Raw genomic sequence first — 26,898 nt, forward strand, 5'->3', positions numbered from 1 at the left:
TAGCACTTAATCAGTGTGTCTTGAGATATAATGCTTCAGAATAGTTTTAAGTACTCACCTATGAATCTTGAGTCCTTTTAGATGAACATAACACTAGATTGAAATCCAGGATTTAAAAACACAAGAACATATGGATAAGAATAAAAAAACACTCTAATATTGCCTTCTATAATTCAGAAATCTATAAGTTAGTGATAAATTATATTTTGGGAATAGGTTATCTTTGATAAAATAATAGTGAATTCTGAGAGAATTCTAGTTTTTCAAAGAAATATATTTTAGCAGAGTGCATTCGTTTCTTGTTGGCAACTTCATACAGAAAGAATTTCAAATTTCAGTTGTTTGTACTTGCTCATGAACTTTTCACTTCTAAATTCTGTGACAAATTTATTAAGTTGTACCATATTTTTAGAAGTAGGACCAACACCTTTTTTAATGCCTCAGCATATTAAAGAAATAATCAATAGCTATGGAAACAGTAAATAGTAAAATAAATGAACACTTGTCACTAACATTGCTAGAGATATTCTAGTACACATGAGCATTCTGATGTTTAAAGATATTCTGAAAAATAATGGCAGCTATTTCTCTGCCAGTGGAATTTCTATCATCATGTGACAATTGTGTAAACCCTATTTGCATTTCATTTGACTTTCAAACTTTGAAAGTGTTCAATAATTTATAATTCTCAAGACATTCATGTTATGTGAATTTGCAAATAAAGTGAGTTTATTAGTTCTCACTATTATAAAATTTAAATTTCACATAATTCCAATTTGCATAAAATGCAATTCACTTACATCTATTTCATACCACTAGTGTGCAAGCCTTCATATAGCCTTCATGTGAAATATCAAACACACACATACAAGGCAAGGACTTTAAAAAACATAGCTGTACTGTAACTAGAGAGAGTGAATAGAAATAAAAAGAACCTCAAACAGTAATACTGAACCACAGTGTTCTTTTGCATACATAAAAATCTCTCTTCCCTTATCTAATATAGTCCTTAGTGGAAATATTTACTATGAATATTTACTATAAAAACAGAAATAGAAAAAATGCTACACACAGGAAATTACAAAAGTTTCAGTAGTTTCTCAAGTTCTCATACATTTTATCCCTGGAATATAATTTCTAATTTTATTTTGGATTTGAATCGGGAAACCATATGCTCCTTTTACCCTTTTCATTTATTGCTCACAGTGGGGTTTACCAAAATGTCCATGTCTAATGCCTCTCAGGATAGAAATCTTGCTCTTGGAGAATGTCTCATTCTATAATACAGACTTAAAAACACAATCTTCTTAATTTGTATACTTTTCAAAAGTTAATAATTTTCTAAGTTTTGAAACAGTTGGTGACATCCATTTCATTCCAGTTCTCAGCTCTAATCATAATTGCATCCTGTGTGTGCATGATGATTCATGATTCATTTTAGGTGTCAACTTGACTGAGTTAAGGAATACCTAGAGAACTGATAAATTAGTATTTCTTGGCTGTAAGAGTATTTCCAGAGCATCTTGGTGTGATGAACTAAGTGGGAAAAATTTCCCCTCAATGTGGGAAGGCACCATCCAGTTGAGAAAAAGATAGGGGAAAATATAAAGGAAGGGTAAATTCTTGATCTCTCTTCTGTATCCAAAATTACCTTCTTCTTCTACCCTTGGATGTCAGAATTCCAGGCTTTCCAGCTTTTGAGCTCCAGAACTCTTACAAGGGCCCCATCTCCCATAAACCTTTAAGACCCTATGGCCTTTGACCTCTAATTGACAGTTCTATCATAAGGGTCCCTGGTTCTGAGCCTTTTGCCCTTGGACTGAGTCACATGACTTATTTCCCTGTTTTTACAGCTTGCAGATGGCCTGTGGAGAGACTTCTCAGCCTTCATCATTGTGAGACAATTCCTTCAATAGCATTATTTCTATCTATCTATCTAACTATCATCTATCTATCATCTGTCTACTTATCCCTCCATCCATCCATCTATTCATTCATCCTGTTATAGGAGTCTTTTTGCAGAACCCTAATTAATAGAGTGTGGAGGCTGAAAACATTTTCATGTTAGTCCTCTGGAACACTACACTTGAGTTCATATCTGACTGAAGCAATGTTTCATCCCTACTGCGTGCCTGAGGTTAGATACAAGTGACAAATTTGGAAGCTTTATGGTGAAGTTCTGGACCATGAAGTGCAGTGATTGGGTTTGTTTGTTTTGTTTTGTTTTTTACCAAATATGATTTAAAATACCATTTTTAGTTACCAATATTTGATAAACCTCTAGTTAGAAAAATATTCAACAGATAGAAGCATCATAGTATTTTACTGATATCTACTTAAATTATAAGTTTGAAATTCTTGTGCAGAATAAAACTTGTAAGAATTTTGCAAACTATCTTTGAATTGTGTAAGTTTACCCTCTTTCTTCTCAAACCCATTGAGAAATGCTAACAAAATCCTTAAAAAAGTATTTAAGAACTTAAGAATAGTTAAATACAAAGATATAGATAAAATATTAGGGTATTTGCATATCTCCCTTGCCCATATTTCTTTATTTTTTTTCCTCATCTAAAAATATTATCATAAACAGTATGTATCATTGCTTTATTTATAACACTTATTCAAACTTTTCTTTCATTGACATTTTTTCATTTAAAACAAATTTAAATATTTGTTTTTATTTATTAAAAGTACAGATCATCTTTTTATAAGAATAACTGTTTACATCCCTTACCAAATTATATTTTAGCATATTGATCTGTAGAAGGCTAAATATTTGTTAGAGGCTTAGAAAAATAAAAATACCATATTAGACCAGAGCTTAACTTTCATCTATTTAGGAACCTTTTGACCTATAAAAGAAGTCAAATTTATTGATCATTTTGTTTGTTGATTGTATTTTGTGTCTTACCTCTCATATCCCTTAATCTTATACCATAATAATGGTTTCTATTATTTTATAAACATTCTAAAGCTTCTTTCATCATGAAAATATTCCTAGTCCTTCTAGAGTTTTCTTGCGTAGTATAAATATTTTTTTCCATTTTTTTTAAATATGAAGAGCCATTTGCCTGATAACTATTTTGCAGTCAAATGCTTTCTTCCCTAATTTGTACAACTTTCTCTTATTGTTCATTTGCCAACTTTTCAGACTTACTTAAATTTAAACTGTATTCTCTTGCTGTTTTATTGTTCTATGTGTGCATAGATGTAGCAACACTATACAGATTTAATTGACTTCATATCTGACAGATAAATTACTCTTTTTGTGTTTAAAATTCATTCAGCTACTTATTGCCTAATATTTATACATTTTAATATAATATTGTAGTTCTGTAAGATACCAAGTTTAGGATGAAAATATTCATTTTCATGTATTGATATTAAATAATAACATATTATATTTTAATATTCAAATTCAAGAAACATTATATATTTCCATTTATTTAGTATTGTTTTTATATCTTCCAAACTTTAAATTATTTCATTGGCCATGCACACTCTTGTTAATAATGGATTTTTAAAATATAAATGTGACATTTTCACTTTATTTTTGACACTCTCTAGTTATTTTTTTTAAATTATTTTTCTCCTAAGCACTAAAGGATATAACAGATTATACATTTTGCATTTGTATTTGTTCCAATCTTTTTGGATTGCTTGCTTACATAACAATGCAATTTCCATGATGTTACAACATTTTAGCTATTTTATTCACTATTATATTGTTAATATTTTGAAAGTACCTATTCAGAACTGGACCTCAAAAATATTTCTTAAATGAATGCATGAGTGAATGAAAATAATTGAAACTATATATTCTCAGAGAAATGTGAATGAATCTTTCTTATTGACATAGTTCTACCATTAATTGCCAAATATGTTCATAAAATAACTGTAGATCCCCTGATTTAGCAGCCTAGACATGGACATCAGATTTTATAACTACTTATATACCAAAGTATAAGTAGGTAGTATAATTTTTATCATCTTTGACTAGGTTTATTTTGTTAGCTTATTATAAAAGTAATTCATCCTACTAAGAAATATGTAGAATACTCTAAAATACCAGAAAATTCCAGAGTGAGCAAAAACTCTGAATTAAAACTTCTAAACTGAAAATATAATTTGAAGAATGACATTGGAGTTTTACAGTACCCCCCAAAAAAAGAAAAAAAGAAAAAGAAGATCTTCAGAGAGCTTTTCTTTTGCCTATCTTGTTAGCTAGTGTCTATGTGAACATTAGAAAGTAAATAAACTGAATTCTTTTGCTATCACAAAATTTCATCTATCTTTACATTTTTGGAATCAAAATTATTCATAGAGTGATTTGTCAAACATGTAAGTAGACAGCCCCATTCTAAATTTTCATACCTGAACCTCAAAAGGAACAGTTCTGTTTTTTATATGAATTGCTGAAATTCTGGATTTGGAAACAGCATAGGTACTCCACTTGAATTGTACCTATTTTTCACAAATATATTGATAAAGAATTTGACTTCTTTCTGAATCACGATTTTAACATTGTAGATGAATCGCATATTTTCAACTTTACTAGTATAAAGCAAGACTTTTCAAAGAGGATTTTCTTCTTGATGCTTTAGTATATAAAAAAATATTTTATGATGCCTGTCTCCAAACACTAATTCTCTCCCTCTCTATCTATGTGTGTGTGTGTGTGGGTGAGTATGTGATTCTGCCTCTCTGTCCCTTTTTCTCTCTCGGACACACACATAAACACACACACACACACACACACACACTACACACCCGCTCACCATACACACTCACCAGTTGACCAAAGCAGTAACCGCTTGATGATCATATTCTTCAAGTTAGAGATTTCCCCAGTAACAGCAGCTGACTTTTCTTTTGTGTGTGAAAACCACTGTTACATGGAAACATTGAATTAATTCTTTATATTTTCTGTGTCTTAAACAAAATATCAGGCTTTCATTATTCACACACTATGATTCAGATTTTACAGCAGAAAAGTGTTAAAGAGATATATATTTCCTACCTACAATTTAATAACAAATATAGAAGAACTGAAGTAATAGTAAGTGTAAAGTAAAAGGGCTTAATATGTGTTAGAATAAAACGGAATGAATATTATGGTAGAAAAAAGAACACAGTGCTCAAATATGATTATTGATCAAAGAAATACACATAGACTAGGTAGCTGTTGTAATTGTGTTAGGAAATAATTTCAAACAAAAGAAAAGAAAGTTGAGAAAACACACACCTGAAGCTGTCAAACAATCTAGTCAGCTCAGGAAAATGCAAGTAATGCAGGGGTCTGGATCATAGGGGAGTTATTTTTTTAACGGGTGCTGTAACAAGTTGCCACAAATGTAGTACCTTAAAACAGCACACATTTATTATGTTCAGTTCTGCAGGTCATAAATCTGACATGGTTCTCAGCTGAAACTGAGATGTCTGCAGAGCATGGTTTTTTCAAAGTCCTTATGATACCATATATAGTCTAACCATTTCTACCTCCTAAGCAATCCCATATCTTTGGGTTCATTTTTTTCTAGTCACATCTCAGTATTAACCTTCTACCTCATTTACTTTTCAGGACTCCTGTGGTTTCCTTGGGCTTAGTGGATAATCTAAAATAGTCTTTCCTCCTTACAACCATCTCTCCAGATCACATTGGCAGAGTCCTATTTGCCATTTCAAGCCACAGAATCCCAAATTCTGAGAATTAGGATAAAATTCACAGAGGGCCATCTTTGAGACCATTATTCTAGTCTCCAAAATAGGTTATGAGGAAAAACATGGATAGATGCAACTAATAACTAGAATCCTGTCTCATGCTGGGTGGCAGCATTAAGACACTAGTAGGATTTAACCTACAATTGACATGATTATCTTGCACCGGAAAAACACAACATAGAAGATGTGTGCAGAGATGAGACAGGACAAGAGTGGAAAAAAGACCTAGAGAAAATTATTTAAACAAATCAAATAAGAAATGATAAAAGCTTAACAATGTAGGAGCAGCAACACAGGAAGGGAGTGGGTAGCAGAGGATGGGTCAATAAATACTAAACATGTAAAATTTGCAGGACTTTTTTACTGGTTGGAAATGTTTAATGATAAGACATGAGCTAGTGATGTCTACCAGATATTTTATTTGGAATATAATGTGGAGGTGTGGTTTTAGTATGGAAGGAACAAAACTGAACGTTTTAGTCAGTTGGACCATTGTAACAAAGTATCATATAAGACTGGGTGACTTACAAGCAATATAAAATTATTTCTCATAGTCTGGAGTATGGAAATCTGAGAGCTTTCTTTCTTTCTTTTTCTTTTTTTAATTGGTACTGAAGATTGAACTCAGGGCACTCAATCACCGAGCCATATCCCCAACCACATTTTGTATTTTTATTAGAGACAGGGTCTCACTGAATTGCTTAGCACCTTACTTTTGCTGAGGCTGGCTCTGATTTCACAGTCCTGTCTCAGCCTCCGAAGTCACTGGTATAGGCTTTGCCCACCCGGCTGGGCTTGGACTGACTTCTTATAAGAACACAATTCTCATTTTTTAGGCCTCTGCCCTATGGTCTAATTACTTCCTAAAGGCCCCACCTCCAATGTGGATTAGATTTCAATGTATAATTTTTTGGTGGTGGGTGGGGAGAGACACAAACAGTCCATAATACTTGGTTGTCAATGATAGATCCAATTTGATTTTAGTAAGGATACTTCACTGAGCGTATTTCTTTCTTTCTTTCTTTTTTTTTAATTTGATTTGAGGGCTGGACCTTAGAATCTAAGTCTGAACTGAAGACTCAATGTGTCCAGTAGCATACTAGCCTAAATAAGACCACTCAGGTTGCTTATAAAAAAAAGAAGAAGAAGAAGAAGGAGGAGGAGAAGGAGAAGGAGAAGGAGAAGGAGGAGGAGAAGAAGAAGAAGAAGAAGAAGAAGAAGAAGAAGAAGAAGAAGAAGAAGAAGAAGAAGAAGAAGAAGAAGAAGAAGAAGAAGAAGAGGAGGAGGAAGAGGAGGAGGAGGAGGAGGAGGAGGAGGAGGAGGAGGAGGAGGAGGAGGAGGAGGAAGCAAATGACACTACAACACAGAAGTTAGCAGAATAGATTGATGGGTAGCATGGACATGCAGTAAACAAAAATGTAAAACAGGAGTCTAGAAACTCTTCCACTCATTGCCTAAGAAATGCAGCATTCCAAGGCACCATGACCTAATCATATCTTATTTTTCACCATTATATGAGTAAATGACTTTATGTCAAGAAAACATATTATGGCTAAAATTCTTTCTCTGAAAATTTCAAATGCCATGCATTTATAATATTCCTTTATATGTGTGTTGTCCCCAGATTATTGATGTTAAAGGCAAACATCCTGGGGCTAAGATTGCAAAATATACAATTTACTAGCTCTGCAAATGTTGAGAAAAATCTCTTAATCTTTCTAAACCTCTGTTATTCTGCTATGAACTGGGAGTGATAATCGCTACACTAACATATTATCACACAGATTAAAGGTAATGCTTGTAAAAGAGCACTTGGCACACTGACTGACCCATAGGAGGCATCCAGTTATTAAAAACTATTTTATTGTCACTATTGTTATTTTGATTTACAAAACAGCATGTCACAGAAAGTCTCTATCTTTTCTGCAAAAATGGCATATTTAAATTGACAGCTGAATGCTCCAGAGTGTGGGGTACCTGATTTTTTTCTTATTCTGGAGAACAATTGATCTTCAGTGACTGCCTTGGTGTGAAGCCAGACATTTCAGAAACATAAAATGATACATTTTAAAAGATATAATTTTCAGGATGTATGATTTATATAAACAGAAAAAAATGACCATTGAGAGTCTTAAAAATGACCAACAAGAGCAAAATATGGAGACTCATCTAAATTACAACTGAGTTCAAGGACAGTTCTCCAAAGTAAATAGTGAGACTTTAATTTTGTCCACAGTACTATCTGAAAAGGCAATTTTGGTTGCATGCCTGATGATAAGCACATATTTCAGCAAGCACAACAATTCATTAAATTTCTCACTGCCAGGTATATGAAGGAAGTAAAAAGTGCCACAGCATCAAAAACAAGAGCTGACCTGAGATTGCTGCTAAATTCAATAGATCCAAGCCTCTCAGCATAGTTACTAGGGAAGAGGATTGCTGACATCAAATACCTTGCCTGCTCCAACAAGGTGAAGAGTCACTTCAATAAACAGATTAAGAAGTATTTATGGAATCCATAAAAAACTGATTTTGAATATCATACATTTTCTTATAATGAATATTACCCCAAAATTGCCATCTTAATTTCCTCATATGTGAAATAGAAACAATGCCCTATATATGTAGAAGTTAGGTAAGTTTTTCCTATTTTAAAAATGTGTCTTGGAAAGAACAAACTGACACCCCTTTGTGGATTACTTATAAACAATTTTTCCAGAAAACAATGAATGAATTGGGGGGAGGGGGGGTTGGAGGACTGAAAAGGAAAATAATATCAATATGAAAAAATAAAAGGAGAAATCTCTGATACTACTGCTGTATGAAAGACTTACTATGCTAATAATTGCTATAATTACCAAATATTTAAGAGAAAATTATTAGGTGTGCTCTTGGTAATAATAAATATTCCTAAACATATGGTTCATTGAAATATGTTACATGTTGCTTAATGATATTTCATTAAGTACATTCCAATTTTTCTTTACTCATTTATCTGTCAAATAAACTTTTGGCTGTTGTCGATATTGTTACAAAGAGCATGAAAGTGTAGATATCTCTTTGAGACCATGATTTCAATTTTTTTGGATATATGTACCAAAGTATCATTGTTAGATCATAAAGTAGTTTTATCTTTAACGTCTTTGAGAAACATCTCTACTTTTCTCCATAGTTGCTGCACCATTTTTCATTCTTGTTAACAGTGTACAAAAGTAAATAAACAAATGTAATAATTAATAAATAACATGGTTATTTAAAATCCATTATGTTCAACCTCTTAGTAAGACTTTTATATAGTAATCTTTTTAAGATTAATTATATTAAAAGAAATTATATGAAAAGAGTTATAAGTGTGGTACTAATCTTTCAAAAGTGCTAAAGCTGAATATTTAGACTTATTATGGTGAGAATTTGTTATTTGCAAAAACGGGATGAACACAGAGAACATTATGCAAAGTGAAATCAGCTAGTCTCCAAAGCAAAAAACACTGCATGACTCCACTTATATGAGGTATCCTTAGTAGTCCAATTCATAGACACAGAGAATAAAATAGTGATTGCTATAATTTGAGTAAGTGTCCCACAAGAGACAGATCAATAAAAGATAGTGCCCACACATATCAGGATTGGGAGGTCGTTGGACATGTGAGGCTTAGTGGAAAGTCTTTTGGTCATTGGAGGAATGGCTTTGAAGGGGATAATAGGACCCCATGCCTACTTCTACTTTTTTTGCCTTCCTCTTTCTTCCTTTATTTCCTTCTTTCTTCCTTTCTTTCCTTCTCTTTTTCCTTCTCCTTCTTTTACAGCCCAGATGCAAACAATTTTACTCACATCTGCTCATGCTATAATGTACTGATTAGTCACATGGCCAAAGGCAATAGGACCAACATACCATGGGATGTAACCTCCAAAGTTAAACTTTTCCTCTTTTTAAGTTGATTATCTCAGGTATTTCATTATAGTAATAGAATGGTGACTAACAAACTGGATAAAATGGAAAGTGGTTGTTCAGTGAGTAAAAATTTAAAGTTCTAGAGATCTGCTATATAATATTGTGTCCGTAATTAGCAATTTCAATATGATAGAATTCAAAATATATTGAGAGTAAATCTTATGGCAAGTAACATAACAGCACACACGAAAGGACACAAGTAAATTTTTGGAACTGTTGAACATGAGAGTTAAATTAATTGTGGTGATAGTATCACAATTTTATATGTATATAATACATATTATACATGGTTATAATATATATTACATATATAAATTTAATAAATTGTACATAAAAATACATACAAATATTTGTATATCACTTATATTTCAAGAAAGTTGCAGTACACAAGTGTAATAATTAATAAATAACATTGTGATTTAAAATCTATTATGTTCAATATCTTAGTAAGACTTTCATTTACTAATCTTTTTATGATTAATTACATGAAAAGAGACATAAGTGTAGTACTAATCTTTCAAAAGAGTTAAAGCAGAATATTTAGACTTATTAAGGTGGAAATGAAAAACATAATAGGATATTTTTCATTTTTAATACAGGAAAATATATGTTTTATAAATTTGATATTCAGCATTCTCTCACATGATCAAAATATTATATTAAATTTGTATTTATTTTCAAATGGCAGGAATACTATTAATTCAACATTGATATGTACAAGAAGAAAGGAAGAAAAATATTAAACTACTTTAATTATACTTTTGAACAGATAATTATAGAACTAAGGTATTCCATGCTCATTAAATGGTTTTTCTGATACCCTGATGAGGTCTGTAATTATTTTTATGCAGGAGTTTATAGTAATGAGAATAGCTCAATGAAGAGGAAGTATGGAAATTACAAGTCTCTATTTGAAAATTCCTGTGGACATTTTCTACAGCTTTTACAAAAATTGCACTTTTCAGACTAGGTTAACAATCACTTTCATACACCTAAATTAATTGTCATATGCAATTAAAAGAAAGTATATGCATTCTGCATAATCACATCTGCAACCCAGGTCTGATCTGTTCAATAGTGCAAGAATTGGAAAAGAAAATCTCAAAAGCAAGAAATGAAATCTTACATCTAAGAGAATGTTTACTAAAAGAATTATCATATCTTCCAGTAAATATTTAGTATTTAGTTGTATAAATTTTGCAAACCAAATATATCCAAATAAATATTGAAAAATTATTTTAATTACTCCATTGTTTGGGACAATTATTATATTTCTGCTACCACTTCCATCTCAAATCTTTATTGTATAAGTAATAGTGTTTTTTATCCCATTATTTAACAGGAAACATTGCTAGATCTAGCCTTGACAATTAATTTCTACTAATATTTTATTAAGATATGACATGCAATTTAAAATGACACCATTTAGAATAACAGATTCCATTGCATGAAAATATACTCAACCCATAAGTGAAGAAGAATCATCACTGAAATCCCAAATATTTTCAAATATAATCATTTTAAACATATTTTCCATAAAATAGGTTGGAAGTGGTGAAATATAAAGTAATCAGCCCTTGACATATAGAAGATACTGTCTAAGAAGATCCCCATAAGAAGCTTGCTTTATGTGTTCATGTTGATAGATACTAATGGACCTGAACTAAATTTCCTCATATTTTCTGTTATATTTTTGAAAGTTAGTTATATTTCTTAATAAGCATGTGTACATTAATTCTGATATATTTTGGAAGTTGAAAATAAAGCATATATTAATAAAGTTGAAATATATATATATCCTCTGAAATAAGAGAAGTGACATCAAGGGGTGAGTTTGTAGATGCTGCCATTTGATGTGTATAACAATCCAGCCCCAGACTTCCATATAAGATTACTTTCAAACTTCATCTGATTGCATTACAAATCTGCTTCTTCCACTCAAAGAGGTTTTATTTAACTTTGCATAGTGTTTATTTTGAAAGCTCTACTTCTTACATAGTTTTCGATTTCCGTGTCTGATTTCTGGGCAACAGAATTTATAGAAAATTCCCTTTAATAAAATCTCCTTGGTTTTCCTTATTAGCTAAAATATTAAAAAGTAATTAAAATAATCTGACATGGGGGTTTCAGGAAATAATCTTAATTTTGAATTATAATTGAAAATAAATACTTAATTTTGTTTTTATTGCTGCAGGTTATTTGCTAGGACATATTCTATATCAGACACTTTCCCTTACATATTCTTCTTCTATAAAATCTTGATAATTTTAATAAAAAGTTATGTCAATCGGCAGATGAATTCAGTGCATAAGAATGATTTACATCAGGTAATTTAGTTTATAACACATATTTATCCATTTGATCTGACTTCAACTGAGAATAAATTGGTTAAAAGTAATAATATTAATTTTTAAATGTCTACATTTGAATCTCTATAGTTTTTGCTCTATTTAACTACTTTTCTTTATTTCTATTTTCTTCATTCGTGTATATTTGGTTACGTATATTTTTCTTTGGGCTTGTAGCAATTTCTTCTTCACTGCTAAGTTTATTTTATATTGTTGATTCAGATTGTTTCTTGAATTTGACCCTCTTTTTTACATATATTCCTAGTTGATATTATTTTTATGTGTGATGCTTAAATTTCTGATCTGCACTATTTTTTTTCATATTTGCAACTTTAAAGGAATATTACACTAATGTTAGAGAGCTGTGTTAAGGATTTCCTATGCTTCATGCCTGTTTGTGAGGGAGTGAAGAGTTTAATGAATTTTTATAGTTTCTTCAAATAACTTACAATTTTTACTCTACAAATATTTTATACTTTATTTTTCTTGAAAGCAATGGCAGATAAGCCCAGAAAGTAGGCAATAAAGGAGTATGGAGCTTAGTATGTTTGTTCATTGAAAAAATCCCTGGTTTTGCTTTGAATTTTAAGGCAGTTTATTTGCCAGCATTTACTTGTTCTGTCTAAAAGTATAATTGTTATTTTTTTAAAAAAAAGAAAATGTAAGGAATATAAATTTATGAAGTAAAATCAGAAGCCAACTTTTCTTCATGTGTCAGAAACCACTGACCACACCATTTTTATATTAGTAGTTTATGATAGAATTTCTTAAGTCTAATATGCAATTTTGATTTCTAAACATGATAGTGTTCAAAGAAGTGTATATCTTGACCAACTGTAATATATCCTAGGTTTGAGAAGTAGGCTCAGCGTTTAAAATACAATTAGGGTAACCTATCACATTAATGGGTTTCAAAAAATAAATCATATTGGATGCAGAAAAACATTTAACGTGAACAATATTCATTTATGAAAAACCTAAGTAAATGAAGAATAAAGAGGAACTTTATCAACTTCATAATGAGTAGTATTTATAAAAACCTATATCTATAAAAATAGCTAACATTATAGTTATGTGAGAAACTCAAATTTTTCTAAGATCAGAAAAACAGGAAAAATGTTCTTTCTTATTCATGTATTTTAACATCTTTCTGAAATTCCTTGCTAACTGAATAAAAACAAAAAAAATACAAAGAAAGACAAAAAGAAAGAAAAAGAAAAAGCAAGAAAAGTCATACAAATTGGGAAGGAAGGTAAAATTTTCCTTATTTACAAATAACATGATTATGTATGTATGAAATGCAAAAAAAAATTGACAAACTCCTGAATACTAAGAGACTACAGCAAATTTACAAGTTATGTGAAAGATCTATGTAGTAAAACTTACAGAATTCTAATAATGGAAGTCAAAAAAAAAAAAAAAAAAAAAGACTAAATAAATGAATAGTTGCTCCAAATCATGGATAGAAGGTTTCCATATTACTTTGTTAGTTTTGTGTCTCTGTGACCAAAATATCTGACTAGAACAACTTGAAGGAGGGAAATATTATTTTGGGCTCACAGTTTCAGAGGTCTTAGTCCATGGTTAATTGCTTCCATTGCTCTGGACATGAGATGAGACAGAACATCATGGCAGAAGGGAATGACAGAATAAACCTGTTCATCTCATGGCAGTCATAAGGCAGAGAGAACAAGGATCCAGAGACAGAGCATAGTTCCCAAAGTCATATATCCACTGATGTACTTCCTTTACTTACTTTCTACATCTTCCTTTCAAATCATTAATCTATCAGAAGCATTAATCCACTGATTAGTTTATTACTCTCATAATCTATTCTTTTTACCTTTGAACATTTCTGCATTGTTTCTTACATGAGCATATTGTAAGCCTCATATCCAAATCATAAAAATTTTCAAATGTCAGTTGTTTTAATTTTGAGCTAATCATGCAATGAAACACCAATACAAATCCTGGAGAAATTTTTGTGGCTATTGACAAAATATTTGAAAGTTTATATGGAGAGTTAAAATAACCAGAATAGCCAATAAGATATAGAAAGACAAGAAAATTTGAATGACTGACATCTCTTCACCCTAAGACTTACTATAAAGGTACAGTAATCAAAACTGTATAATACTGATGAAATAATATGCAAATACATTAGTGGATCAGAACAGAGAGGCCAGAAGTAGATCCACACAGACATAACCAACTGATTTTTGACCAAAGAGCAAAATCAATAAGATAGGGAAATGATAGTCTTTATGACAATTAGAGAAGCAATAACTGGACATCCACAGCAAAATAAAGACTTTACATACTTCCCCCAAAAATAGAAGAAAATGTACCACAAACTTAAATATAAAATGCAAAGCTATAAAACTCCTGACAGTAACATAGGGGAAAATTGAAATTATCTTTGCTTTGTAATGACTTTTTAAATAAAAAAATGCAACACCATGGGAAAATAAATGATAAATTGGAACTTTATTAAACAAAAATATCTACTGTCTAAGATGTTGAGAAAATAAAAAATTAAGTCAAAACCTTAGATAAAATATTTGCAAAATAAATAGCTGTCAGAGGACTCATTGAAAATATAAAAGGAATTCTTCAAAATCAACAATAAGTAGAAACAACTTGATTAAAAATGGGACAAAGGCCTTAACATACCCCACATAAATGAATAACAAATAAAAATATGAAAATATGCTCTAAGTGATAAGGTCATCAGGTAAATGTAAATCAAAACAATAATGAGCCATTACTATACACCTCCTGTAATGGCCCAAATCCCAAACACTGATAAATGAAATTACTGGCAAAGTCATGGAGTAATAAGAACTCTTCTTCAAGGATTGTGGGAATGCAAATTGATACATCAACATTGAAAGACTGGTTGGTTAATTCTTACAAAATAAATCATGTTCTCACCTTACTAATAGGAATTACAATAATTACACTTTTGTTATTTACCCAAAGGGATGAAAATACAAGACCACATAAAAACCTGGAAATGGAAGCTTATAACAGCTTTTTTTATTATTAGAAAACTTGGAAATAATTAAGATTTCTTTCAGTAAGTAAAGGAATAAATCAATACTGACACATTCCGATAATGGAATATTATTTAGCATCAAAAGAAACGAACTCTCAAGCCATGAAAATGCATGTGGGAAACAAATGCATATTGCTAAGTAAAAGAAGCAAATCCGAAAAGGTTCCATACTGTATGATTACAAGTAAATGACATTCTGGAAAAGGAAAAATTATGGAAAGAGTGAACACTTAAATAGATCCATGGTTGCCCAGGACTAGAGGGAAGGAGGGAGGGAGACATGAATAAGCAGACTACAGAATTTTTGGACTAATGAAAATATCCGGATATGATGTTATAATCGTACTTACCTGTCATTCGACATTTCTCCACACCCAGAAAAGGTTGAACACCAAGAGCGAATCATACTGCAAATTATGGACTCTGGATCTTAATGATTTGTCAACATTGGTTTATTAATTGTGAGGAACACAGTATACAGGTAGGGAACATTAAGAATGAGAAATGCAATGTGTGGGTTGAAGAAGAAAATATGTAACAAATATAGGTCCCGGCCTAATCTTTCTGTGATCCTAAAACTGTTCTAAAAATAAAGTGTACTAAGAAAGAAAAGAGAGATAAACCAGAAGAAAAAAAAAACAGTTGGGAACATCAAAATTTGTGGAAAGAGAATGACTTTGAAAAATGAAAAAGGCTTATATGCTGTTTCCAAATCTTAGGAGATTTGTTTCATCTCTGAGAGAATAACAACAATGATAGCAATAATATAATAAAAGCAACTATTCCTGGGCTCTCTGTTCTATTCTACTACTGAATTTTGATACAGATACAAAAATCACACATTGGTGAAAACACACTTTTCAATAAATGGTTCTGAGAATGTTTGCTATACGAGTGCAGGAAAATAAAACTAAATTCTTTACTCTCAACAGGTAAAAATATCAACTGAAACTGGATTAAAGTCTTCAATGTAATACCTGATACTATAAAACTTCTAGAAGAAGACAAGATAGGAAAGGTTTCAGGATGTTGAAGTTGGCAAACTTATTTTTGAACAAGACCTCAAAAGCAGAGGCAACAAAAGCAAAATTGACCAATGTGAATACATAAAACTAATTTTTTTCATAGCAAAGGAAGCAATCTTCAAAGTAAAGAGGTAACCTTCAGAATGGGGAAAAATATTTGCAAACTACTTATTTTACAAGGGGTTAATATCCTGAATATAAAATGAACCAAAAAGAAAACCTCAATAAAAAAGCCAGATTAAAAAGTAGGAAGTAAATAGGTAAATAGATATTTCTCAGGAAGTGCCAATCAAAAATGCAATAAGATATTACCTTATTGATAGGAATTAAAAAACAAACTAACTAAAGATACTAGGTGCTGGAAAAATGTGAAATAAAGAAAATCTTTGCATTGTGTGTCATGATGTATATCAGAACAGCCATTATGCAAAACAGTATGAGATTTTCTCAAAAAGATAAAAAACAGAATTAGCATATGATCCAGCAATCACACCCCTAGGTATATATCTAAAGGAAATGAAATGGATATATCAAAGAGAAATCTGCACTCCTATGCTCATTGAAATACTATTCACAAAGCCAAGACATGGAAACAACTGAAGCATACATTAATTGATAAATGGATAAGGAAAAATGTGGTACATATGTTCAGCAGAATACTATTCATCAATAAAAAAATGAAATCCTATCATTCGTGTCAACATGCATGGAATTAGAAAATATTTTGTTAAGTGAAATAATCCAGGTACATCAAGAGAAGTATTGCATGATCTCACAGATAAGTGGAATCTATGAAAAGTTGATCTCATAAAAGTTAAGAGAAGAACTCTGGTTACCAGTGGCTTGAGAGAGTAGATGAGATCTAGGCATGAGGAAAGGCTGGTCAATGGGTAGTAAGTTACTTGAAAATAAGAAATTGTAGTGTTGTTCTGTTACACAGTAGAGTGACTATAGTTAATAATAATTGCTGGGAACTGTACAGCTACTATTTTACAAGAGTGGTGAGGGGCAGTGGGGAATGGAGGAAAGACAGATACAAAGAAAAAGCTAAGGCCACATGGTTCTTGGTCCCCTGATAAAGGATGAATAACCAAGAACTAGTTTAGCGTGTTTATTGTGTAGGTTTTAAGATCAGAAGGGTTTTCTGTGAGAAAGTTTCTTTAGCAAGCAGGACGACCAGGTCTAAGACTTGTGGTCCAATTATCATTATCAACTTGCACTCATAATTCTCTGTCCCCAGCAGCTGGTGTCTGAACTCAGGGTCAAGACAGACCGTTCCAACGCCACAAACAGAACCTCCTTTGAACAGAGCGTCACCATAGCAACTGGGCAGTCTCAACTCATGCCTGATGCAAGGAGTTCCCAGAGCAGGCACACTCCTGCCCCTAATCAGTCAGATACTGTAATTCAAATCACGGCTTCTGACAAATAATACACTGTTTTAGAAAGCTGGAAGGAAGTGTTTTAAGTGTTCTCTCTATTTAAAAAAAAAGTGAGAAAATAGATGTGTACCCTAATTTAAACTTTTCACAATTTATGCACTTATTTAAACATCAGATTGCCACATAAATTTTTATATTTTTATGTATCAAATAAAAGAAATTTAACTTAAAATTTAAGAAAGAAAAAATCAAGTATAGACAATGTATTTATGTATTATCATTTAATGTGGTTAACCTACTTGTGAAGTACCACTATATACACATTTTTTCCTTAACTTCCTAGGAAACTGTTTCCTGCTCCAGGTTTCTGAATGGAGATTCACATGTACACTTAATATGTCTAGTCCAGGATAAACTACTGGATTGTAATCCTTAACAGCTGTTGTATTACAAATTAACTGTGGTTCTGATTAGAAAGGTTCCAGAGAATAGGCTCTATCCTATTTGTCAACTCCATGAATTTTAGAAGAGAAATTATGATGTATCTATTGTGGCTACACAGTTATTTATTTATTTGTTTTCTGTATTCCTGGATCTTGAAATGTGGTTACACTTGTAAATATTGTTAATTAAATGGAATTAGAGAAATGAATAAAATCATGTTCAATGTTCTGTAAAACAATGATGAATGCTAACTAAAATTGCTTTTCAGAATGAATTTCCTCTTTACTCAAGTGGATTAATTGCAAGTTCTTATCATAAGGAGATGTTTGCATATACAAAAAAGAAAATAGAAAATTATAGTAGTATCTGAGATGGTGAAGATTTCTTGTCTGATTCCAGACATTTTAAAATGTTGCATAGAGATTTTTAATTTTCTGTAGTGATGTGCAGTTGCTGCTGTACCTTGATAGATTATTTTGTTAGGTGTTATAATTGGATGCTTCATATCCATAAAAAAATTAATTCACAAAAGAATAGATCTTATAGAAATTGCTATGACATTTATGCATATTTTTTTTTTTACTTTTGGTATATTTTTATTCAAAAAAAATGTTGCTTTCCTTTATGGTTTGAATCTGGAATGTTTCCTAAAGTCTCATGTGCTCAGAAGGGAAATTTTTGGAAGTGATTGGATAGTGAGGGATTTGTCCTCATCAGTGGATTAATCCACTGAAGCCTAAATAGACTGCTGGAAAGTGGGACCCAGTTGGAGAAATCAGCTCCCTGGGAGTGTGCCCTGTAAGGGGTTTTCAACTTTCTGTCCCTTCCTCACTCTGTGCTTCCCAGCTGCCATGAGCAGAGCAGCTCTCTTCATGTTCTGCTTCACCTCAGGCCAGAGTAATGGAGCTGACTGACCATGAACTGAATATTCTGAAAACTGTGAGCCCCAAAGGAAATCTTTGCTCCTGTAAGTTGTTCTTGTAAGATACTTTGATTACAGTAACAAAAATCTAACACAGTTTTCAATAAAATAACTTTTGAAAATTCTCATAAAGACAAAGATTTTCTACTGTCTGATTTCAGGACAATCTAAACCTCAATTTTATTCTTTAAAAGGACAGTATAATTTAAAGTGGTAATCAAACTCTTTAAAATAAGTCATATGAAAGTTATAAAGCACGATCCAATTTTGAGGCATAATACCAAGGAATGAATATTTTTAATTACTTTGAAAGAACATTATCAGTTATGTAAATGAAGTATTTCAAAAGTTTTGAGCTACAGAGAATATAGTTTCCACAGTTGTAGAACATTATAATGCTAAAATCAAGTCACCTGTCAATCAGCAATAAATCTACTCCCAGTTTTACATTTATTAAATCTTTTATTTTACAGAGCTGTTCTTTTCTCTAATGCCTTCAAATTAATTGACAACAAATATAGAAAAAAACCTACGTGTGGAATACCAGTTAAATTTATTAATAAAACCAAAAACTTAATTCGATCCTTTTCCTAATTTTCCATTACATAGTCTCCTCATAACAAAATACATTCATAGCTCATTGTCAAGAAAAGGTTTCTGTCTTTTGATGAACAACTGGGCTTTTTTTTTCATTACATGTAAAATGCTAGGTAAGATCCTAACATTGTACATACATAAAGTTCAGAGGAAAGTTCTGTTGTTTATTGCCTTGAATTTGTTTAACATTTCCCCTAGGCATCACTACACATTTGGTGATAGCTTTTTTTCTCAGACTGTCTTTTCAAAAATATCTGTAGAGAAAACAGCCTTGGAGAAGACAGGTAGTATCACCCTCTTGGGCAAGGAACAATGTTTTCCTGCTGAAAGATAATGTTTTTGCTGCAGGCCATACAGGTTTTCCAGTGTCTCTTGTATGGATGTGGGAATTTCCTAAACTAAGATTCATCACCTGCAGCACAGATCTACCATTTGGAAAAATTCTTCTGGGCCAATAGTGATCATCTCTATGGAACTTTGGAGACAAGGGGAAATGGAAATTAATTCCTGATAAGAGCTTCAAAAGCATGAAGCTCTTATTATAGGAGTAATAAGACCTAGGGGTCCTGTGTATTCCAGAAGCACTTAGGAAACTAACTAATAAATTTTCCAGAAAAAAAAAAACTCACAATTTTCAGTTTTTGACAATTTCCCCTCTACATTTTCTTATGAATATATTTTAATATTGAAAGCATTTTATAAAATTCTACATCTACCTAAGTCTCTTTTGGAAGTAGGTTACTTGTAAATAAATTCAGTGTCAATAGCAACTATTTTATAGTATCTGGAAATTCTTCTGAGTTTATGTGAATCATTCTCATAACTTATTGTCTCATGAACTTTTAATTTCTGCTCCTTGGAAGGGCAAATTTGCAGGGGTGGTTGCAATATCTGTTCTCTTCCTTCTAATCTGCATATATGATATCATATTCTAAGCTAGATAACAAGGTGATGTAATCCTTGAAGCAAAAAGATTCAGAACTAGAAACATTGGGTTTAAATTTCAATTTTGTAACCTATGTTTTTTTCAGGAAATTAACTCACTTTCACTATATGTCACTTTCTTCATCAGGAATTAAGTTCCAATAAATCTTTTTATTACCCTTGTATTGATGTCTACGTCACTGTTTTTCATTAGGATTTTTATAAGCTGGGTCCTGAAATTCATATGTCAACCAGTGTTTGTCATATGAAAATGATTTAAGATAGCAATTATTAGTGTGAAGTAACATTATCACAATATTTGTGTAGAAAAAATAATAATCAAAAATTAAAACTAGTGTTTTAGAAAAGCATTTTTCAGTAGATATTTCTGTGCTGATTCTAATGTTCATATTCTAAGGTATCATATGAAGTTAACAAACAATAACAATCAGGAACTTATTTTCACTTATATATGTGGTTAATTAATTCAAATTTAAATAACAACATTTACCAAGTGACTACTGAATGGAACAGAATAATTTAGACTTTAAATATTTGTCCACATTCCATCATGTTGTTTTATTTTAAAACAGATTTTAAAATATGCATAAAAAACTGATAAATCAGCATTAGGTTACTTATTTGTTGCATTGTTTTCTATATTTTTCTGCAATTTTGTAAGTTTGTGAAAGAAAAATATACTGCATATTCTTCAGTGTGTTAAGGTTTGTTATATAATTCGTATACTGGTAAGAATAAAAATTTAAATTTGTGTCTTTCCCTGACACAGAAGAAGCTTGTCTCTTATTTGGAAAAATGCACTTATGAATCATTGAGTATAAAAATTATGAAATAATTATTATTAAAGCATAATAATTAAGCATTAACTTATTAAAATTACATTAGTATTATTCATAAAAAACATGATCATAAATTTGTTATATAAAAAATAAACAAATATATTATTATGGCTGAGACTTAGAATGTCCATCAAAGTTCATGTGTTTAAATACTTGGTCCCTATTATGGTTTGGATTTGAGGTATCCTCCAAAAGCTCATGGGTGAGCCAATGCCAGATGACTCAGAGGAAAACTGATTGGGTTGTGAGATTTACTCCCTTGATAGGGATTAACTGAGTGTTAACTGAAGTGGTAGGGTGTGGCTGGAGGAGATGAGAATTTTGGCATGGCTTTGGTGTATATATTTGTATCTGGAGAGTGGAGTCTCTGTCGTCCTGGTCACCATGTTGTGAGCTGCTTCCCTCTGCCACACACTCTGCCATGATGTTCAGCCTCATCTCTAGGAATGGAGCCAGCCTTCTATGGACTAAAAAACTGTTCCTCTTCTGTTATTGTGCTGGTTGGATCCTTTTAGTCCCAGCAGCGAAAATGTTAACTAAAACAGTCCCCAACATGTCAATGTCCAGAGATTTTGCTCAACTTTTTTGAGCAAACTCAGGTAAGAAGTTAAAAAAAAAACCAAAACTGATAAATCAGTATTACTTTACTTATTTGTTGCATTGTTTTCTATACTTTTCTGTAATTTTGTAAGTTTGTAAAAGAAAAATATACTATGTTGGTGATTTCAGGAAGTGGTTAGATCATGAGGGCTGTAACCTGATTAGTGGATTATTCCATTTGATGGATTAATAATCTGAATGGGCTACTAAGAGGGGGTGAAAACCATAGGCAGGTGGGGCATCGTTAAAGCAAATATCGCTAGAGGCTGGCCCTTTTCTTACCCTGCTCCCCTTTCTGACTGACGTGGACTGAACCCTCTTAAATGATGAGCCAAAATAAATGTTTCCTACACTAAGTTGTTCTTTTCAGATATTTTGATCACAGTGACAAAAAGCTGACTAATAGATATATTTAAATACACTGGATAATAAAAACTTAAATAGATAAGAAGGTAAAATCTTTGTTTCATATGACTAACAGTCTCAACATAGGTACTCTGGAACTGGAGCCCTGGGTCAACAATGTGTTTGGAAATTTTGATCCTTCTATTTTCTTCTCTGCTTTCATTATCAAGGGACTTTTCTTTTCATTATTGCAAGATGACTATTATACACTCAGATAGGATGTCTACAATTCATGAGGAAAATGGTGGTAGATGAAGAAGCAACACAGAAAGCTTTAAAAAGTCCCTTCTATTTCAGTGTGTCCATTTCAAAATCTTCTTGGAAGCTTCACCCAGTGATTTGTCCCACCTCCCACAGTTGGTCTCTTCAGATTTTCCTGCAGGAATATGGTATTTTTATTAATAGAGCCAAATAAAAAGTGGCTATGAAAAGGCTATGAATTAAATCCAGTGTCTACAGATTTGTTAGATAAGATCAAAACTTATAAAAAAATCCGAAATTAAATTATAAAACACTCCCATTTATAAATCTTGATTATGAATGAAGAGGAAAACAGCAAAATGACTGTTAAAGTGAATTCACCAAAATGTTAAATAAATATATAAGAAATGTGGGAAGAGACATACTGCACTCATTAGAACCTTATTATAAAACAAAATGTAAAATGGTATATTATAAAGAAAGAATTTTAAAAAAATAAATTAATCCAGTTACTTTGTTTTTTGGTCAATTTTTAAGAGTAATAATATAGGCAAAATTCATCCTCAGTAAATTGTTTCATAGCTTTCAATCATTTGTCAGTTTAAAAATAAAAATGGACAGATTTCCAATGACTGAGTTACTATTAAAAGCAAGCATCTGGAACACAAGAAGTTTACCTAACAAAAACATGATGTCTTTATTCCTAATGTATCTCCCTTTTCTTTTCAATATGAAGATATTGTTATGTATATAAGTAGATTCAGATATTTATGTAATTGCATTCTGTGGTGAGTTAGCTAACGAAAATCAGGAATAATGCATAAGGTCCAGAGAGTTATAGAAAATATTTTATTGTAAACTAGTAGAACATTCAACAGAAGTTGTTATTTCAGATTTTCTGTGTTCCTGTTTATAAAGCACCCTAAAATTTGGCATCATACAGTCTATGAATACATGTTGTTAAACAATGAATGGCATAAAATAAATGCAGTGTTCTATATAATGAAATGTAGGAGGAATGAATGCCTAAGTAACTTTTGAATGACTTGGTATCAGAGTCAGCTTTTGAGTCCAAAGGTAAAGCACAAGTAGAGTTTGGGGACAGAGAATTCACAGAAAGAATCTGAGACTGGAGAAAAATAAGGTGATGACTAAGAATTTTAAATAATAGCCTAGTATGTAGTAAATTTATCCACATACAAGTAGAACTAGTTCCACATTCTTCTTTCCATTAGTGATGTAAGTTTATAAACAGGGACAGAAAATAAAAAATATGTTAACATAAGTGCAAAGAAAATAAAGCCCACTTTTAATTGAGTGATCATATCTGAGAATGTTTCAATTTGATATTTGAATAAAAGACCATGTATGGTAAAGCCATTTCCTCTATGAGGCTGCACAGCACAAAGGACTATTTAGTTACAATTTTCTTGAAAAATGTTGGACTTGGCAATAATCCATTTCCCCGTAATTTGCTGAATTATGCTAAATAAGACTTAATTATTAATGCTATGGAGCAATGTTTATGAACACTTCAAAATTCAATGGTGTTGTTACATATGTGACTCTGTGTGATTATTTGGGAAACAAATGATACAAGGACAGGATAATTTTCATGAAAAATGCTTTTCAAATGGCCATACCTCTTGGAAAAACTCACACACATTTTCCCATGAGAATATAATAAAATTTGCAAAAATATGGAAAATTCTAAGTACTGATATATGGTGAGTTTGCTTAAAATACTAAAATTCCATACATGTAATTTATGAATAGTATTCAAAAGAATTATTCCAAGCAAGAAAAAAAAACTTAGTAAAACTCTTAGGTAGTAATAAGAATATTTATGTGGAGAGTGATGTTCAAATAAATAAACAATAAGTCAGTTTGGAAGGGTGTCCTTATATTTATTTATGTATATTATAGTATAATAACAGCACTTCTGATAAACATGTAAAACTGAAGCAGTGATTTCCCCTGCTTTTTATTCAAATACAAGTAAAATAACCATACAAGACTTTAAAAAAAATTTCACAGGGTCTCAGAGAAAGCAAAAGAACATGACAAAAATAAAACTGTTAAAGCGGGAAATTATTTTATTTTTTGTATATATTATAACTTCAGTTCTATACATCCCAAATATGAAAGGTAGGCTGCTTTGGAAGAGTTAGAAATATCCAAGGTAAAGAATTAATCATAGCAAATGTTTCTGAAAGCCATGTTGAGAAGATGTTAGAAACAGGAAAATGGCTGAAAACTTGTTGAAATAGTAATCAGATCACCAAGTGTCATGATCTGTCTTTCACCATAGTAGACATTTGAAAGTGCACCATCTGAAAAAAAAAGGAGAAGAAAAGGAAGAAAATAAAGACAATCATTAAGTCTCTATACAGTAAAGGAAGGTGCATGGTCCACCCTTCATTATGTGCCTGTACAGTGGCAGTGAGTCTTGCCTGTTCATGGAATATTCTTCTCTGAGTAATCTATCAGGCTGGCAATGGGGTGGGGAGGAACAAGGATACTTGGAGTTGAGACTCAACAGAAGAAAGAGAGATGTTCCTGAGTGATGCGTTAAGATGTTCAAAGGAAAGGCATTCAGGGGTTAGAGGTTTTAAATTTTCTCAGTGGAATAAATCTCTTAAGTTCTTAAATATTTCAAAGGGGAAAAACTTTGATGTTTTAGAAATTAACAGTATTTAACGTTCGAGTAAACATTTTAAATTCCTTTTACACTTTGTAACTATACTAAACTAGTTCTTCCCATACTTAATTATCATGAGAGTAATTATATTCTTAGACATTATCTAAGAGCCACTTGTCAGCATCTCAGAAGGTGTTATGTTGTTTCTACAATATCACAGTCCCTCTGTGTGAATTGCCGGGATGGCAGACAGATTTCTAATGACCACTTTAAGAGAAAGGAACATGAAAAGTATCTGCTTTTATAATCAAAAGACAAAAATATATCAAAACAGGATAGTTGAGCTTTACCTTTTGTTTCACAGTACCAGTCATGTAGAGTTCTCATTGGAGAACTGTGAATATGACAAAGTTTTCCAGTTTCATACAGCAAATGTGTTTTGGCAAAGCCCCTGCAGTAGCTGTTTTCAGTCTGCTCTTGTGTTTCAGTACCATTATTTTTCTTTAAACATCCCCCTGAACATCTGAAAATGAATTTGCGACATATTCTATGTGTGGATATTCATTTTCTCATCCTCTTATTAAAACAGTTTGCAAAATATCGACTGTCTTTTCCTATTTTCTAATGTAAGTCTCTTCAGCGATGACTGATGGTTTTCTCCTTCTGTTCTTCCACTCCTCTGACTTCCCACTCATTCCAGCCCCTCCTGTTTATTCTGTCCCTCCTGCTGTGCCCACCCCATCTCTGATGGTTAACTCCTGACACCCACTTTGTAGTATAAATGTCCAGGGAAGCTGTGCTAGAATGTGAGGGCACAGCTTTGTCATGTTTCTTTCCCCATGACTGCTGTTTTAGTCAGGTTTTTTTTTTTCTTTTTATTTTTTTTTCGCTGCTATGACTAAAAGATCAGAACAAAACAATTTTAGGAGGAAATGTTTATTTGAGGGCTCACCATTTCAGGGGTCTTGGTGCATATAAGGCTGGCTCCATTCCTAGGGGTTTGAGGTAAGGCAGAACATTATGACAGGAGAGTGTGGTGGAGGGAAGCACCTCACAGGACTATCAGAAAGCAAAGACAGAGGTCTCCCCTTGCCAGATGCAAATATGCACCCCAAAGCCACGCACCAATTCCCATCTCCTCTAGCCACACCCTACCACTTCAATTACCACTCAGTTAATGCCAATCATGGAATTAATTTACTGATTGGTTTAAGACACTAATAACCCAATCATTTCTCCTCTGAACCTTCTTGTATTGTCTCACACGTGAGCTTTTGGGGGACACCACATATCCAAACCATATCAACTACTGTGTGCTTTAGTTTTACATTCTGTCTGCCTTTGCCTTGCACATAATTTTCAGTGCTCAATTCTTTTCTGAAGTGTGTGTGTGTGTGTGTGTGTGTGTGTGTGTTTTCACATTTTAAGGGGAGATTTATTCAAACTCCTTATTAAGTTCAGTTATAGCTTCTTCATTCTTCCTTTCGAAATTTTAGCCAAAGACAGCTCTTGTCATCCTGAACATAGCCACTTTGAAGGGGCAGTGTATGTTTTTGATAGGGAGAAAAAGAGGGGGTGGAGAAGGCCTCCTCTGGAAACTTTTCTTTAATGAATTTACCTTGTATACGCACACACAGAAAGCCAAGTGTAGGGTTTTCTATGAAAATTTGAAAGTAAATCGTCCTTGGAAAAAAAGGTATCACCTGTTTCCATCAATAAGCTCATTATTCTGTTTACTACAGCTTTGAAAAAATAAGGATTATGGTGAAGCAAAATGCCAATATTTATCAATCACTTACTATTTAGCATTGTTGTAAG

Source organism: Marmota flaviventris, chromosome 17, assembly GCF_047511675.1.
Source record: "Marmota flaviventris isolate mMarFla1 chromosome 17, mMarFla1.hap1, whole genome shotgun sequence".
Taxonomy (NCBI): Eukaryota; Metazoa; Chordata; class Mammalia; order Rodentia; family Sciuridae; genus Marmota; species Marmota flaviventris.